Source organism: Callithrix jacchus, chromosome 6, assembly GCF_049354715.1.
Source record: "Callithrix jacchus isolate 240 chromosome 6, calJac240_pri, whole genome shotgun sequence".
Classification (NCBI taxonomy): Eukaryota; Metazoa; Chordata; class Mammalia; order Primates; family Cebidae; genus Callithrix; species Callithrix jacchus.
In genome coordinates this window covers 124,913,713-124,931,850 of record NC_133507.1, presented here as the reverse complement: position 1 = coordinate 124,931,850, position 18,138 = coordinate 124,913,713, and the positions used below count along the sequence as shown (strand labels likewise).

The window sequence follows — 18,138 nt, the reverse complement described above, 5'->3', positions numbered from 1 at the left end:
TCCCTCTCTGAAACAAAGTCTTGCTCTGTCACCTAGACTGGAGTGCAGTGGTACAATCTCAGTTCACTGCTTCCTCCACCTCCTGGGTTCAAGCCTCAGCCTCCCGAGTAGCTGGGACTATGGGCATGCACCACCACACCCAGCTAATTTTTGTATTTTTAGTAGAAATGAGGTTTCATCATGTTGGCCAGGTTGGTCTCGATCTCTTGTCCTCCTGATCTGCCCGCCTCAGCCTCCCAAAGTGCTGGGATTACAGGCATGAGCCACTGTGTCCGGCCTCAGTAACATATTTTTGTAGAAAATTGACAAGTCTACTAATGCGTATTTAAATATTAACAACTAGAGAACTGCTTGTGCACCCACTCTGATTTAGATGTTTATCTTATGAAATAAAGACATTTGTTTAACTTTCCAAACAAAATGGTTTCAAGATTTCTCAATAGCCCTTTTAAGGCTGCTTGCCTCGTAATCTGCTTACTTGCAAAAATAAATCCATTTCAATCGCTGCCTGGCCAAAGTTTAAACTTAAAAAAAGACTCAACAATTAATCAATAGGTTGATCTGCTGATGCAGCAGAATATAGCTAGGCCTGACCTCTGACTAGTACAGAGGTCATCCTACTAAAACAGTAAACAAATTATTCTTGATATAACTCAGAGAATGCAACCTAGCAATAAAACCTCACCATGCGGATTCAGTTATGTACACGATCTCAATAAATGTTTTGCTGAAATTAGTGTCAAATACGTGTGTTAAGCTCCTCCATTGTAGGAGATGACGACAAGAATTCGTAAACAGTTTAGGTCTGCAATTAAAGAATTCTCTGTTTTTCTACAACAGAATTCCTCTAACACTAAAGGAATTTAGTGTTACTCAGCCTCCTGAGTACTGGGATTTTAGGCATCCACCACCACACCTGGCTGTGTGTGTGTGTGTGTGTGTGTGTGTGTGTTTGTGTATTTTTAGTAGAGACAGGGTTTCACTATGTTGGCCAGGCTGGTCTCGATGCCTGACCTCGTGATCCACCCGCCTCGGCCTCCCAAAGTGCTGGAATTATATTCGTGAGCTGCTGCATCTGGCCCCATCACGGTAAGTCTTTAGATCATTTTATGCTTGGATGTATTATTATTATTGATTTCCAAGCCTCTAGTCTGTCCCCTTCTGAATCATCCTGCAGATGTCTGCCTAGTTAAGCTTTCCAAAACCCTCTTCCATCATTTCTCTTCCCTGCTCAAAATCTTTCATTGGCTCCCTACCTCCAGGAAAATGTCTGAACTCAGTCTAGCTAGCAAAACTCCTATTGTCTGGCTCCCACCCACTTTTCTAACCCTTTACTGCAGCTAGTCTGACAGCCGTTTTCTTTGTATCACCTGGCTGATACATATTTCTGTTTCACTTTTTACATACATACTAGATACACCATAAGTGGTTGGTAACTGTTTGCTGGTGTCATTTTTACTGTGGCAGGCTGTGGCATGGGTATTTATGTCTAACTGTAGCAGAAGATCCTGAAGGCTGTGGTTTAGCCAGAGGAAACGTTTGCATAGATGTGCTTAAGAATATACTATGTATTAAAGATATTTTTTAGTAATATCCTTATTGAGGAGTTTAGAAAGAAATTCTCAATGAAGGATCTAAAAATTAGGCTCTAGAGCCTTCGAGGATTTAAAAAGCCATAATTGCATCCTTGTCTAAATATTACAATCCCTACTGTAAATCATATCCATTCAAACTTCTCCCCAAAGGAGCACCCACCTTCAGAGGAATTTGTTTTAATTTATTTATACAAAGCAACAAAGTAATCTCTCTTATCAACAAAAACTTCCGGCCTTATTCGCAAAACTGACTTAAAACTCACTGTTATGATGGCTTGCTTCCTTTATGGTGCCACTGGGGTTTGGGAAGTACATAGCAGAGCTCAGTATGCCTGGGATTAAGGAGCAATTCAGAGTGGTGTGCGGATAACCCCTGAGGTTGGGGTGGGGTGGGTGGGGGAGGGGCTCTGAGTATTTACTGCTAGCTATTCATTGAGAAAGTGAAGGGCAATTAAAAAAAAAAAAGAAAGAAAGTAAGTGAAGGGCAACCCCCACCTAGCAATTTCCAGATGAACATCTTCTTCCAAGGACATTTCATTTAATGGCACCAGAAAGTGGATAGGAAAATTGTTTTTACATAATTTTAGAACATGCAGAAAGTTTGGACAGTCGCTTCCTCTTGTATAAAGGAGTTTTGCAAGCCACTTTTTTTTTTTCTTGAGACAGAGTTTCGCTCTTGTTGCCCAGGCTGCGGTGCAATAGTGTGATCTCAGCTCACCGCAACCTCTACCTCCCAGGTTCAAGTGATTCTCCAGCCTCAGGCTCCCAAGTAGCTAGGATTACAGGCATGCGCCACCACGACCAGCTAATTTTATATTTTTAGTACATGATTTCTCCATGTTGGCCTCCAGACTGGTCTCGAACTCTTGACCTCAGGTGATCCACCCACCTCAGCCTCCCGAAGTACTGGGATTACAGGCATGAGCCACTATGCCCAGCCAGCAGGCCACTTTTAACAAATTAAGTGCAACCCAAAAAGTCAGACCTTGAATTTTTTTTTTTTTTTTTGAGACGGAGTTTCACTCTTGTTACCCAGGCTGGAGTGCAATGGAGTGATCTCGGCTCACCACAACCTCTTCCTCCTGGGTTCAGGCAATTCTCCTGCCTCAGCCTCCTGAGTGGCTGGGATTACAGGCACACACCACCATACCCAGCTAATTTTTTGTAATTTTAGTAGAGATGGGGTTTCACCATGTTGACCAGGATGGTCTCGATCTCTTGACCTCGTGATCCACCCGCCTCGGCCTCCCAAGTAGCCAGGACTACAGGTGCACACCACAACACATGGCTCATCTGGCTCATTTGTATATTTTTCGTAGAGATGGGGTTTAACCATGTTGCTCAGGCTAATCTCAAACTCCTGGGCTCAAGAAATCTGCCCACTTCAGCCTCCCAAAGTGCTAGAATTACAGGCATGAGCCACTGTGCCCAGCCTTCACAATATCTTAATTAAGGATAAGAAATTACCTTCACTAGGCTGGGAGTGGTGGCTCACGCCTGTAATCCCAGCATTTTGGGAGGCCAAGGTAGGCAAATCACAAGGTCAGGAGTTCCAGACCAGCCTGGCCAACATGGTGAAACCCCATTCCATCTCTACTGAAAAAAAAACACACACACAAAAAATTAGCTGGGTGTGGTGTCATGCACCTGTAATCCCAGCTACTCAGGAAGCTGAGGCAGGAGAATTGCTTGAACCCAGGAGGCGGAGGTTGCAGCGAGCCAAGATCATGCCACTGCACTCCAGCCCAGGAGACCATACAAGACTCTGTCTCAAAAAGAAAAAAATATATATCTTCACTGAAAGGAGATGGGCCCTGCACTTTGGGAGGCTGGGGCAGAAGGATCATTTGAGGCCAGGATTTTGAGGCTGCAGCGAGTAGGAACACACCCCAGCATTCCAGCCTGGGTGACAGAGCAAGATGCTGTCTCTAAATAAAGAAATAAAAGGAGGTGGGGAGGGTGGTAAGCTGAAATCTTAGTTGTTCATAACTTTAAGCCTGTCCAGAGACTTCTCCACAGCCTTCAAGTACCACCTGCCTTGTCCAGCTCACCAAGAAAGTAAAGTGGCCTTTGTTGCTTTGGGTTTCACCAGATCATTTCATATTAAGTAAAATGCATGGGATTCCACTTCTTGGCCATGATAGGGGATAAAGGACAGAGTCAGACTTTGACATAAACAGGACTCATCCAGTAAGCAGCCAGTAGGAATGTTGGCAACGTGTAATTAGCCAGCTGGTCTGTTTAAATCCACCCTCTTCTCTAAATGCCAAGTGTTGAAGAATTAAATATTTTAGCATGCCAGGCATAGTTCAAAACCGGATTTTTAAAATCCGTTTTCATGTTGCCTCCTTTCTCCTTAGCCAGTTTTATGTACAAACTAGGGGTCAAGTAAGTTAATACTTCCAACAAATGGGCACTGAAACTTTTGGTTGGAGCCAGTTGTGAAGTCAGTATAAACTTTTCCTGAACCCTTGCTCAAAACGAAAACTTCTTGAGTCTTCACGATCTTTGAAACCGGAATACTCAGAGCCCATCTCACAATCTAGTCCAGCTCCTTCAGTAGGACACATATTTTTCCTTCTTGCCTGGGTTACAAAAGATATGTTGGTTATCAAAACAGACCCAAGGCATTCATGAAGTAACTGAAAATCATGTTGCTTGACAAGGCCCAGCTCTCATCGTTTTTGCCTTTGCAAATTCCAATCTCCTGTTCTGGAGTCTGGGAGGTAAACAGTCTTCCTTGGAATTTTGATACATCCACATCCCGGGTCTCCCACTCCACTTGGTTCACCCTTCTCACATGCTGTCTCCTCCTTATCTTTCTCCTTGGCTTGTTAATGTGTTTACTTTAAAAACTAAACTCAAACATCATGGTCAAAGTAACAGCGCTTCAACTCATTAATTTTTCCTTTTGCCTTCTGATATTCAAGCCTAAAATCTGCATTAGCTTGGATATTCTTGGACAAGTAATTTAGAGTAAGGGATTGTAGGAATAAGGGCCTAAGTGTCTTACTAAAGAAATGCTAAGGTTCTGGCCTACCACCCTTTCAGATTAAGCAGTGGCCAGTACCTTTGAGATTTTTTTTTTTTTTTTTTTTTTTTGGTGGCAGGAATGGAGTCTCACTCTGTCACCCAGACTGGAGTGCAATGGCGCAATCTCGGCTCACTGCAAACTCCGCCTCCCGGGTTCAAGCTATTCTCCTGCCTCAGCCTCCTGAGTAGCTGGGACTACAGGCAAATGCCACCACACTCGACTAATTTTTTGTATTTTTAGTAGAGACAGGATTTCACCCTGTTAGCCAGGATGGTCTTGATCTCCTGACCTTGTGATCCACCCACCTTGGCCTCCCAAAGTGCTGGGATTACAGACGTGAGCCACCATGCCTGTCCCAGTTCCTTTAAGATTTTAGGAAAAAAATGTTCTCACAAACGACTAGCTTATAGGAACTATTTCACCTTGGGGCATTTATTTACTGAGATAATTTCCCATTTTGACATTACTAATTACTCTTTCCAATGAGTAATAATACGTTTTTAAATTCTGTTTTCAAAGAGAAACAACAGCATGTATTTTGCTCTTCATATCTCAGAGTTCTATGTTGGATATAACATTTACCATGTAGCCATATATTAGAATTGAATCTTTTGTTGTTGTTGTTGTTGTTTTGAGACAGTCTTGCCTGTTGCCTAGGCTGAAGTGCAGGGGCGTGGTCTCGGCTCACTGCAACCTCCAGCTCCTCCACCTCCCGGGTTCAAGCAATTCTTGTGCCTCTGACTCCTCAGTAGCTGGGACTACAGGTGCACACCACCACGCCCAGCTAATTTTTGTATTTTTAGTAGAGATGGGGTTTCACCATGTTGGCCAGGATGGTCTCGGTCTATTGATCTCATGATCCACCCACCTCAGCCTTCCAAAGTGCTGGGCTTACAGGTGTGAGCCACCGAGCCTGGCCCCAGCTAATTTTTTTTTCTTCCTGAGATGAAGGCTCACTCTTGTTGCCCAGGCTGGGGTGTAATGGTGTGATCTTGGCTCACTGCAACCTCTGCTTCCCAGGTTCAAGCGATTCTCCTCCCTCAGCCTCCTGAGTAGCTGGGACTACAGGCATGTGCCACCATGCCTGGCAAATTTTTGTACTTTTAGTAGAGATAGGGCTTTGCCATGTTGGCCAGGCTGGTCTCAAACTCATGGCCTCAAGTGATCCATCTGCCTTGTCCTCCCAAAGTTCTGGGACTACAGGTGTGAGCCACAGAGCCCAACCTGGAATTTAATCTCTGCCAAATATGCTACCAATTCTGAGAGGCACCATTTGTCAGAAAGTAAAATGCACACTTAGAGCAACTGTAGAGTGTAGTCAGTGTGTTTCCCTCACAGCCAACACATTTGTTTTTCTTTTATGGTTCCGAGGAGAAAAATCCTTTGCTTTTTCCTTACATGCTTCATTTGGTCCCCAAATCCCTAATCTATGTGTATCTGGGGTCTAAGCAAATATCATGAGTCAAAGACCAACACACATGTGCAGTGGTTAAACAGCCTAGGAAAAGTCCCTGGGTGGACTTCAGCAAACTGCTCTTTTCCTCCATTCCACCCAAATTCCTATCTCCCCATGCCTGGCAACATCGTCCAATTTCTGAAATTCCCTTTCTTCCTTCCCGACGTTTAGTATCCACTTGCTTGGCTCCAAATTCCTGCCCAGCTATGCCTTATGGATTTCATGTTGAACCAGTCTGCTGCTTCCGGTAACCCAGGACTGTGTCTCAGGTGCCCAGTCTGCCCATTATGCAATAATGCTCTGTGAAAAAGGCAGGTTACAAGATTGTTTATAGAGTACAAACAAACAAGCAAACAAAAGTAAAACTATGCACAAACAACCTAGTAGAAAATCCATCTCTATCTATCTATCTATATATATATATATATAAAATTTTTTTTTCTTTTTTGAGAAGAAGTTTCGCTCTTGTTGCCTAGCCTGGAGTGCAATGGCACGATCTTGGCTCACCACAACCTCTGCCTCTTGGCTCCAAGCGATTCTCCTACCTCAGCCTCCTAAGCAGCTGGGCTTATAGGCATGAGCCACCATGCCCAGCTAATTTTTAGTTGAAAAGGGTTTCGCCATATTGGCCAGGCTGGTCTCAAACTCCTGACCTTGTGATCCACCCACCTCTGCCTCCCAAAGTGCTGGGATTACAGGCATGAGCCACCACGCCCATCCCAAAATCAATTAATCTGAATTAAAAGCATTTTGTCTTTCAAAGGGCAATGATATCTACTTAAAAAGCGTATTGCATTAACATTTCTAATTATATGAACCTAGGTACAAAAGGCAAAAAAATAAACAGATTCTTCCCCAGAAACTCAAGCCTCAGAAGAAATTATCTTAATTTTTTTTTTGTTTGTTTTCCCATAAGATCCAACGGGCAAGAAACTTCAGGCTGCAGAAAAGCACTAGACAGTCATAATATGGTGCAACATGGCTTTAATTTTGTCATTTAAGCAGGAAGAGGCTGCTTTAGCGATGGGTGTGGCAGAGACGCTGTCTCATACTAGCCTGTCGATTTCCTTTCCGGAGTAAATCTTTTAAGATTCTTCTTAGGTATGATCTCTTTCATGATGTCTTCCCTTTACCCTGAGCTGGAATAAATATCCTCTTTGCTTCCTCAGTACCCCGTGCAGGCCTCCTTCCCTGGCCACATCAAATGACATAATCTCACCACGAGGCTGTAAGAGTCTCAGGGCAGCAGCAACAGTATTGTTGTTGTTGGGTTTTTTTTTTGAGCTGGAATCTCTCTCTGCTGCAAGACTGGAGTGCAGTGGTATGATCTCTGCCACTGCAACCTCTGCCTCCCGAGTTCAAGCTATTCTCCTGCTTCAGCCTCCCAAGTAGCTGGGATTACAGGCAGGTGCCACCGCTCCCAGCTAATTTTTGTGTTTTTAGTAGAGACGGGTTTCACTATGTTGGCCAGAATGGTCTCAATCTCTTGACCTTGTGATCCTCCCACGTCGGCCTCCCAAAGTGCTGGGATCACAGGTGTGAGCCACCGCACCTGGCCGCAACAGTGTTTTATTTTCGGTGCTCCTCACAGCACCTAGCAGAACTGACAGATCCTGTGTGCTGAATAAATGTTTGTTAAATGAACTGAGTTATTCTCCCAAAGTGTGAGAGAAATTGTATTCATTTCCTAAGGCTACCATAACAAGGAACTGCAAACTGAGTGACTTAAGAAAAATGTATTCTCTCACAATTATTGAAGCTAGGAGTCTCAAAATCAAGGTGTTGGTAAGGTTGGTTCCTTCTGGAGGGCTCTGAGGAGGGGCAGGGGTGTTCCATGCTTCTCTCAGCTTCTGGTAGTTGCAATCCTGGGTGCTCCTTGACTTGCAGTGGTATCATTCAGCCTCTTCTTTCATCTTCACGTGGTGTCTCCCCTGTGTCTCTGGGTCCCTGTGTCCAATTGTTCTTTTTTATTATTATTATTTGAGACAGTCTCACTCTGCTGCCCAGGCTGGAGTGCAGTAGCACAATCTCAGCTCACTGCAACTTCCTCCTCCTGGGTTCAATTGATTCTGGTGCCTCAGCCTCCCAAGTAGCTGGAATTATAGGTGCCTGCCACCACGTCCAGCTAATTTTTGTATTTTTAGTAGAGACAGGGTTTCACCATGTTGGCCACGCTGGTCTCCAACTCCTGACCTCAAGTGATCCACCTGACTCAGGCTCCCAAAGTGCTGGGATTCCAGGTGTGAGCCCAGCCTGTTCCTCTTTTTATAAGGACATCAGTCATATTGGATTTAAGGCCCACCGTAATCCAGTTTGACCTCATCTTATCTCAGTCACATCTGCAAAGACCCAATTTCCAAAAATGTCACATTTACAGATACTGGGGTTAGGATTTGAATGTATCTTTACTTAACTCGCAATGGAAACTATAGCTATAGCTAGCTAGCTAGTATATAGTAGAGTACAGACATGGCATGAAGTGGTAATAACCAGCTAATGTACTCAGTGTAACATACAGACTCCGCAGAGTGTATGATTGTTTCTCCAGAGGCTTGATTTTTTTGGAAAAGGATCTGTTTATGTTTTTGCCCTTTGTATCTAGAGTTCATATATTTGTAAATGTTAATGCAATACCATTTTTCTTTGTAGATATCATTGGCCTTTGAAAGACAAAATGCTTTGAGTTCAGATTAAAATTCAAGAGAATTTTAGAGAAATTAGGATGCAAAAGTAGGGTTCGAGCTTTTTCAGGAAGGAGAGTTTCTTGGGACCTTCCCATGACAAAAGTCATATATACAAAACAGGAAAATGACTAAAAGAAAAAGTGATGCACAGACAAGTTGAAAAATAGAAAAGTAGAAAGATTATTTAAAAATACTCTTAGTCTCAGATCACTTGAGGTCAGGAGTTCAAGACCAGCCTTGCCAACATGGTGAAACCCTATTTCTACAAAAATACAAAAATTAGCCAGCGTGGTGGCACATGCATGTAACCCCAGCTACTCAGGAGGCTGAGACAGGAGAATCACTTGAACCTAGAAGGCAGAGGTTGCAGTGAGCTGAGATCATGCCATTGCACTCCAGCTTGGGTGATAGAGCAAGATTTCATCTCAAAAAAAAAAAATCTCGACTGAGAAGCATCCCAGCAACCCGACCACAGCCAGTCTTCCCTGGACACCATGAACCACACAGTCCAAACCTTCTTCACTCCCACCAGCACCAGCCGTCCCCCAAACTATGAGATGCTGAAGGAGGAACATGAGGTGGCTGCGCTGGGGGCACCCCACAACCCTGCGCCCCCGACATCCACCGTGATCCACATCTGAAGCAAGACCTCCATGCCCGACCACGTCATCTGGTCCCTGTTCAACACCCTCTTCATGAACTCCTGCTGCCTGGGTTTCATAGCGTTCGCCTACTCTGTGAAGTCTAGGGACAGGAAGATGGTTGGCGACCTGACCGGGGCCCAGGTCTACGCCTCCACCTCCAAGTGCCTGAACATCTGGGCCCTGATTTTGGGTATCATCACGACCATTCTGCTGATCATCATCCCAATACTGATTCTGCAAGCCTATCAGTAGATCAGAGGAATCATCCCGGCCAGGGGCTCTGCCCGTGACCTGTCTCCCACATACTCCAGCTTCCATTCCTTGCCCTGCCCCCAGCCGATCCTGTATCAGCCTTTTACCCTCACACACTTTTCCACAGTTGTGTTCAATAAAGTGCACATTTTCCTGGAAAAAAAAAATTCTCTTAGTCTCACCCTTTAGAGGCTATCACTGTGTTAGTATTTTGGTGGATTTTCTACTAGATTGTTTTTCATTCATAGTTTTTATTTTGTCTCTTCATATTCTATAAACAATCTTGTATCCTGCCTTTTTAACACAGCATTATAGCATAAACATTTTCCCAGGCCTTTAGAAACTCTTTATAAACATAATTGTAATGGCTATAAAACATTTAGTTGCATAGATGCCCATAGTTTATTTAACCAGGTCTTGTGTTGGCCATTTAGGTTAGATCATAACTTTTAAAATAGCCTTCAGATAAACTTAATGAGTTTTTAATTGGAGATTTTAAGTAATTTCATCATAGACTCACAGTTGTCTCCTGATACAAGGACCTTTTTATCATCAGGAAGTTGACTTTAAAACAAACTTAAAAGACAAAGACTTTGACAATGTCAACAGGTCTTCTCTCCCCCAATTCCCAATGCCCCCAGAGATTTTCCCTCTATTGGCCTGTGGCTCTTTATTGCTGGACCCACTCATCTTCCCCCCTCATAGCTTACTGACCCATTTCCTGGTCAAGCTGAGCATGAAGCAACAGGCTCTGGAGCCTCAACATCTCCTCCTCAGGCTGAGAATTGGCTGTGTCTCCCTCTCATCCTGGCCCATGGCAAGCACTTCAGAGCTGATCCAGGCTCCTGCTTTGCTCCCCAGGTCACTTCCCTGTGGGGTTCATTTGAGTTTTTCTTGCTGCTAGTGTAACTCAAAATCCTGGAAGGGCCCACATTCCACCTAAGTCATCATTCGCACCCCAAGATATTCTCTAATAAAGAACCTCTGTCATCCAAGTGTCCTGGCCTGTACACACACACACACACACACACACACACACACACCCAGACACACATTCATCGAACTGTGCTTCTATATCAGTTCCTGTTTTTTCCATTTCTATTATAGTAGCTGTCTTAGTCCATTTGTGCTGCTATAACAAAATACCTTAGACTGAGTAATTTGTACACAGCAGAAATTTATTTCTCACAGTTCTGGTGGCTGGGAAGTCCAAAATCAAGGTATTGGCAGATTTGGTGTCTGCTGAGGGCCCAGTCTCTGCTTCCAAGATGGTACCTTATTGCTACGTCCTCATATGGTAGAAAGGGACAAAAAGGGATGAAAACTGTATCCTCAAATGGCAGAAGAGACTGAAGGACCAGGCAGCTCTGGAGTCTTCTTTTATATGGGTATTCATCCCATTCATGAGGGTGGAGCTCTTATGGCCTAACTACCTCCTAAATGACCTACCTCTTAATATTATTACCTTGGGGTTTAAGTTCCAGCAACAATTTTGGAGAGACACATACATTCAAACTGTAGCAGTAACCTGTCTACTACCAAGATCCCCGCTGTCCTAGCCCTTGCCCTGAACCTCACCTGGTACCTGATACCCAGACTCCCTTACCTCTGCTTATTTATCTAAGCTCTTGAGAGTTACCTACCTGTGGGGATGCCCAGCTACTTCTTGAATCACTAAGGCTAGATATTGCCCTTAGGCAAAACATTCTGCTCTCGCAGCTCAAATTTCTCTATTGGACAGGCCCACCCACCCTTATATCTTCAACATGCCTCAATGCCCATCTCACCGCCACAGTGAGCAAGACTAGCAGCAGTTCTAGGACCCTGCCTGGCATTTTGAAGGGCTGTAAATGAACAAGGTAGCACAACAAGCACTTCACAAAGTACTTGGATATCGGTCCTAAATATAGCTTCATGAAATCTGAAAACTCACCTTTTTTTTTTCATTGCCCAGTTGGCAGCAAAACCTGACTATATTTGTTTCCTGTGGCTGCCATAACAAATCACCACAAATTTAGTAGCTTAAAATGATAGAAATATGTTCTCTTATAGTTCTGGAGACCAGAAGTCCAAAATCAGTTTCACTGAGTCAAAATCAAGGTGCTGGCAGGGCCACACCCACACCTGAAGCTCAAAGGGGAAAATCTGGTCCTTACCACTTCCCGCTTCTGGTGGCTGCCAGCATTCCTTGATTTGTGGCCACATCGCTCCAATCTGTTCGCCTCTAAAGTAACATCATTTTTTCTCTTTCATGTGTGTCAAATCTCCCTCTACCTTTCTTTTATAAGGATATGTGTGAGGACATTTAGGGCCTACTCAGACAATCTGGGATAATCTCACACATCAAACTCCTTAGTTCAATCACGTATGCAAAGACTAATTTTCCTAGTTAGGTAGCATTTACAGTTTTCAGGGATTAAGACTTGAAATCTATAGGTGTCCATTATTCAGCCTGCTATACCAACCTATATGACAATGAGGCTGTTTATGATCTTTGTCAAACCCTCTTAATGTGAATAATCATGTCTTGCAAAAAAAAGAAAAATTCTGGCGTGGGATTATAGGGTGTTGCTCCAGACCTTAATGTGGGTGTTGAGTAACATGCAACATGGGCACTCTTCTTCTTTCTTTTTCTTCTGAGAGGGAATCTAGCTCTGTCACCCAGCCTGGAGTACAGTGGTGCAACATTGGCTCACTACAACCTCTGCCCCCTAGGTTCAAGCAATTCTCCTGCCTCAGCCTCCTGAGTAGCAGGGATTGCACCCGCCATCACACGCAGCTAATTTTTGTATTTTTAGTAGAGACAGGGGTTTCACCATGTTGGCCAGGCCGTTCTCAAACTCCTGACCTCAAGTGAGCCACCCGCCTTGGCCTCCCAAAGTGCTGGAATTACAGACCTGAGCCACTGCACCCGGCCTCTCTTCTTCCTTTCTAAAGCCAGAAAAAATTCTGTGTCACTCTAGTATATACTTGTCCCCAAAGGTTTTCAATAAAGGTTTGTGGTTCTGAATTCCCTGCCTCAAGAACACCAATCCTTGCCATCCGAATAGCAATTTACAGCCCTTTCACCAGCACTTCAATCCTACAACAAAGCAGATCTCATTATTCCTGTTTTAAAGACAGGAAACTTGTGGAGTTGAGTGCCTTGCCAGGTTCCCATAATTAATCAGTAGCAAAGACCAGAACCAGAATCCGTGACTCTGATCCCCAATCCAGTACTTCCATTGTGTCAGAGCTGTCTCCCTAGAGAGGCAATCTGAAGTGAATATGACTTGAATACTCTTTAAATCATATGATTTGAATATTTTTACTGGTGAAGATTAGAAATAGCACTTTGAATCCTGTCAAATGATAAAACAGATAGGCCCTGAGCCAAGATTAAACAAAGGAGACAGGAAAGGTATAAGAAAATATTGTCTGAAAACTAAAGGCAGCTATGAAGGCTATATGCTTATTGACTTGCCTTTTTCTATTACTCTTTTTTATTTTCTATTTATGAATTGTCTATTTTCAGCATTTGGGAAGAAAAATCTGCATTCATATAGAAATTCACATTATGTTACAGGCAAGTTGACACCTCATTTATAAACTGGGATAATGATGCTTCCTTTGTAGGATTATTGTGAGAATTAAATGAGCGTGCATGAAGTGCCTAACACAGCCTTAATCAACCTTGCTCCCTCCCTCTCACCCGCTTCCCCAGCCCCACTGCCACCCTAAACCCTAATCCTAGTTAACTGAACTAACCTCTTAAAGCTGAGTCTCCTTTTTTTTTTTTCTGAGATGAAGTCTCACTCTGTTGCCAGGCTGGAATGCAGTGGCATGATCTCAGTTCACTGTAACCTCCACCTCCCAGGTTCAGTCATTCTGCCTCAGCCTCCCCAGTAGCTGAGACTACAGGCACGCCCAGCTAATTTTTGTATATTTAGTAGAGATGGGGTTTTACCATACTGGCCAGGATGGTCTTGATGTCTTGACCTCATGATCCACCCGCCTTGGCCTCCCAAAGTGTTGGGATTACAGGTGTGAGCCACCGTGCCTGATCTTTTTTGAGGGGGGTTGAGGGGGACAGAGTCTTGCTCTGTCATCCAGCCTGGAGTGCAGTGGCTCAATCTCGGCTCACTGCAACCTCTATCTCCCAGGTTCAAGCAATTCTCGTGCCTCAGCTTCCCAAGTAGCTGGGATTACAGGTGTGTGCCACCGCACCTGGCTAATTTTTGTATTTTCAATAGAGATGGGGTTTCACAATGTTGGCCAGACTGGTCTAAAACTCCTAACCTCAGGTTATCTGCCCACCTTGGTCTCTCAAAGTATTGGGATTACAGGTGTGAGCCACCGTGCCTGGTCAAAGCTGAGTCTTCTGAGATTCAATATCCCCAAGCTGCTGAGCCTGAGTGGGACCTGCCAGCCCAGCTTTCCCCACTCCAACCAAGTACACTGAATCGTATGACAAAGCACACTGTCCCATTTGGAATCTGCATGCATCCCTGCCAGCCTTGGGCAGAAGCCAGTGTATAATCCTCTCAATTCATCCTTCTCCGCCAGTACTTTCATTCCCTTATCTCCATGATACTCCACTTCCTTCCTAAGTGATAATAGTGAAAAAGTAGCTGGATAGCATGCCCAGAGGGCTTGTGCCTTAAATAAGGAAAGGGTTTTAGATGGCGTTATCAGCCTTCCTCTTTTCTTCAGGCTTTGTATGATCTTTTAGTTACCATTTGCAAAATCTAACTAGCCTAAGCAAATTTCCTCCTCAGTTCTAATCTACACTTCCACTCCTTTCTCTGATCACTCTTGACCTCTCCGCCCTCTCCCATGCTTCCACCATCCTCTGAAACTCCTCTTCAAGGGCACTAAGATCTCTCTGGTTTCTCTTGCAGCACTCCCTTCCTTTTCAGGCCTTAACTGAGACCTAGTCCTTGGAGGATCTGGCTCTCCTCTGATACTCTCTCAAGGAGGCTGTTCATGCCCCTCCACTTAAAAGCAAGATCTGCATTCCCTTCATGCCCCAATGTTGATTCCAAGTTGTTACTTCTCTAATTTAGTATCAGAGTTTTCGGAGTCCTTGAAGAACTGATCAGGAGCTTGCAAGTGATAAAAATGAAAATGCAGAGCCAGGCGTGGGGGCTCAGGCCTGTAATCCCAGCACTTTGGGAGGCCAAGGTGGGCAGATCACCTGAGGTCAAGAGTTCAAGATCAGCCTGACCAACATAGTGAAACGCCATCTCTACAAAAAATATAAAAGCAGCCAGGCGTGGTGGCGCAAGCCTGTAATACCAGCTACTCAGGAGGCTGAGGCAAGAGAATTGCTTGAAACCAGGAGGTAGAGGCTGCAGTGAGCCAACATTGCTCCACTGCACACTCCCAGTCTGGGCAACAAGAATGAAACTTCATCTCAAAAAAAGAAAAAAAAACGTAAAAAGAAAATGTGGAGTGAATATCATGTCCATAGGGCCTGTGTCTTAAATAAGGAGAGGATTTTATATGGCGTTATCAGGTTTCCTCTTTTCATCTTTCCTCTCTTTCATCAAGCCTTCTGTTATCCTTTAACTACAATAAAACCAAACCAACCTTGACATCAAATTCCCATGAGTTCCTCAGCGCCAGTCTGCAACTTCTATTCTGCCTAAGTCACTCACTCCAATAGCCTCACCCAGGGCCTTCTTAACCTGCATCTCAGTCTAGCTGCTTAACTGCTTCATCTCTGAAATCTCGAGCACCAATATCCAGGATTCTCCTTTCCATCCAGTTCTTTCATACCCCCACTCCAGTTACACATGCTCTTGCTTAACATCTCTGACTTAGCAGAGGAGATTAACCCCTTGCCATCATTGCTTCTGCCCCATCCGCCTCCAGGCCTACAGCCCATGGCTGATCACCTGCTCTACCATGTTACCTGGATGCCTCACTCCCTTGCCCATCTGTACTTCCAACTACTTTGCACATGAGCACCAAAACTCCCACCCTGGGTCATTTCTACAGTCGATTTCCTCTGCCTGCAACCGGGGGTGCTAAAGTACAAAAATCAATCACATAACCCTGCAGAATTTTGCCACTTAATGTTCATATTCAACAAACTCAGCTTTGTCCTTGTGCCAGTGGACAATTATTTTAACTGCCTTAATCAGCAACTTCACCCATTCTCCTAAGCAGTTATTCCAAAACTTTAATTCTTTGCTGAAATTCACATTTTTCTTCCTTTGTTCTCAGCACATGGTTTTATCTCTTCATTTAAAAAGAAAATTAGCTGGGCGTGATGGTTCACACCTGTAATCTTAGCACTTTGGAGGCCAAGGCAGGTCGATTGCCTGAGCTCAGGAGTTTGAGACCAGCCTGGCAAACATGGTGAAACCCCATCTCTACTAAAATACAAAAAAGTAGCCAGGCATGGAGGCGTGTGCCTGTAGTCCCAGCTACTTGGGAGGCTGAGGCAGGAGAATCACTTGAACTGGGAGGCAGAGGTTGCACTGAGTTGAGATCACTCCACTGCACTCACATGCAGGTGACAGAGTGAAACTCTGTCTCAAAAAAAAGAGATAGAAAAAGAAAAACGTTATTACACTTCTCGCTTTCTATCTCCATTACTTCACTTTTCTTCACCCTTCAACCCTCTTTAGTAGGACTCTCTTTTATCAAATGCCATTAATGGCTGGACGTGGTAGCTCATGCCTCTAATTTCAGCACTTTGGGAGACTTAACTGAGGACAAGAGTTCAAGACCAGTCTGGCCAACATGGTGAAACACCATATCTAATATAAGTACAAAAATTAGCCGGGCTTGGTAGTGCATGCCTGAATTCCTAGCTACTCAGGAGGCTACCACGAGAATCACTTGAAGCCGGGAGGCAGAGGTTGCAGTGAGCCAAGATCATGCCACTGCACTCCAGCCTGGGCAACAGAGTGAATCTGTGTCCCAAAAAAAAAAAAAGCCAGTGGGCACAGTGGCTCACACCTGTAATCCCAGCACTTTGGGAGGCCAAGGCGGGTGGATTGCCTGAGCTCAGGAGTTTGAAACCCCATCTCTACTAAAATACCAAAAATTAACCAGGCATGGTGGTGCATGCCTATAATCCCTGCTACTCAGGAGGCTGAGGCAGGAGAATTACTTGAACCCAGGAGGCGGAGGTTGCGGTGAGCCGAGATCATGACATTGCACTCCAGCCTGGGCAACAAGAGCAAAACTCCATCTCAAAAAAAAAAAAAATATGTCACTAATAACCTCCAATTTTCCAATCTCAGTGCATGTTTCTCAGTCCTTAGCTTCCTGGACTTCCTGGGATTACACTGTCAACCCTTCTCTCCTTTGTGAAACTTGTAGTCTATTCCCTTGAATTCTGTAGAAATAGAAGTATGGTAATAATCAGTGTGTAGGTAGTCATAAATAACCAGTGGTGAAAAGAATGGATTCATCGTTGACAGTGTCTAGAGGAGGAAGAATAATCAAGGCCAGAGAAACCTTATGCTTCAGAGAAGCCACTCTGGCCCTTTCTCAGCTATGCCCCTTCTCACAGGGTGAGGGCCTATGTACCAACCAAGACCCCAGTATCCTCTGCCCGAATGGCCTCAAGACTTTCCAGGCTTGTACAGTCCTCTTGCCTAAATCCTGAGGGTGGACTGCACCATCAGGACACTCACATCTAGGCCTAAAGAGTGGCTGGAGGCAGCTGTTTACAGAAGTGTGAGTGAGTTTTGACATGCAAGTGGGGGAAACCACATGCTTGCAGAGAGGTCCCTTGTAGCAGGGGCTGCAGCCAGGTCCAAGAAGAAAAGGGGATTAGACATGGCCAAAGTCTGTCTGTTTCTCCCATGCTGTCACATTCCAACACGAATTCCGACATGGAATTCCAACATGGAACTCTAAGGAGTGGAATTCCAGGATATTATGAAGCTATGTTTCTCAAAGTAGGAGAGTAAAATATATATCATTTAACATTTTGTTAGACTGATTTATAACTATTTTGCTTAAAAAACATCTTTGTTTTGGCTTCGTTTCTTTAATGGTTGCTTAGCAAATAAAGGATTTTAGGTGGCCAGGTCTTTGAGGATAACACTAATTTGTTTTGTTTTGTTTTGTTTTGTTTTTAATTGTGGTAAAATACATGTAACATAAAATGTTCTGTAAACTTTTTTTTTTTTTTTTTTTGAGTCAGAATCTTGCTCTGTTGCCAAGCTAGAGTGGCAAGATCTCGGCTCCCTGCAACCTGTGTCTCGCGGGTTCAGGTGATTCTCCTGCCTCAGCCTCCTGAGTAGCTAGGACTACAGGCACATGCCACCATGCCCAGCTAATTTTTTGTATTTTAGTAGAGAAAGAGTTTCACCATGGCCAGGATGGTCTTGATCTCCTGACCTCATGATCCACCCGCCTCGGCCTCCCAAAGTGCTGGAAGTCACCGTGCCCCGCCAACCATTTTTAAGTGTACAGTTCGGTGGCATTAAATACATTCACATTGCTGTGCTACCATCCCCATCATCTG

At 44.3% G+C, this 18,138-nt stretch overlaps 1 pseudogene; it reads left to right on the top strand.

Annotated features, from left to right (window-relative positions):
* The first annotated feature begins 9,246 nt into the window (after window positions 1-9,246).
* On the top strand, window positions 9,247-9,832 carry LOC144576822 (interferon-induced transmembrane protein 3 pseudogene; annotated as a pseudogene).
* Window positions 9,833-18,138: the final 8,306 nt, after the last annotated feature.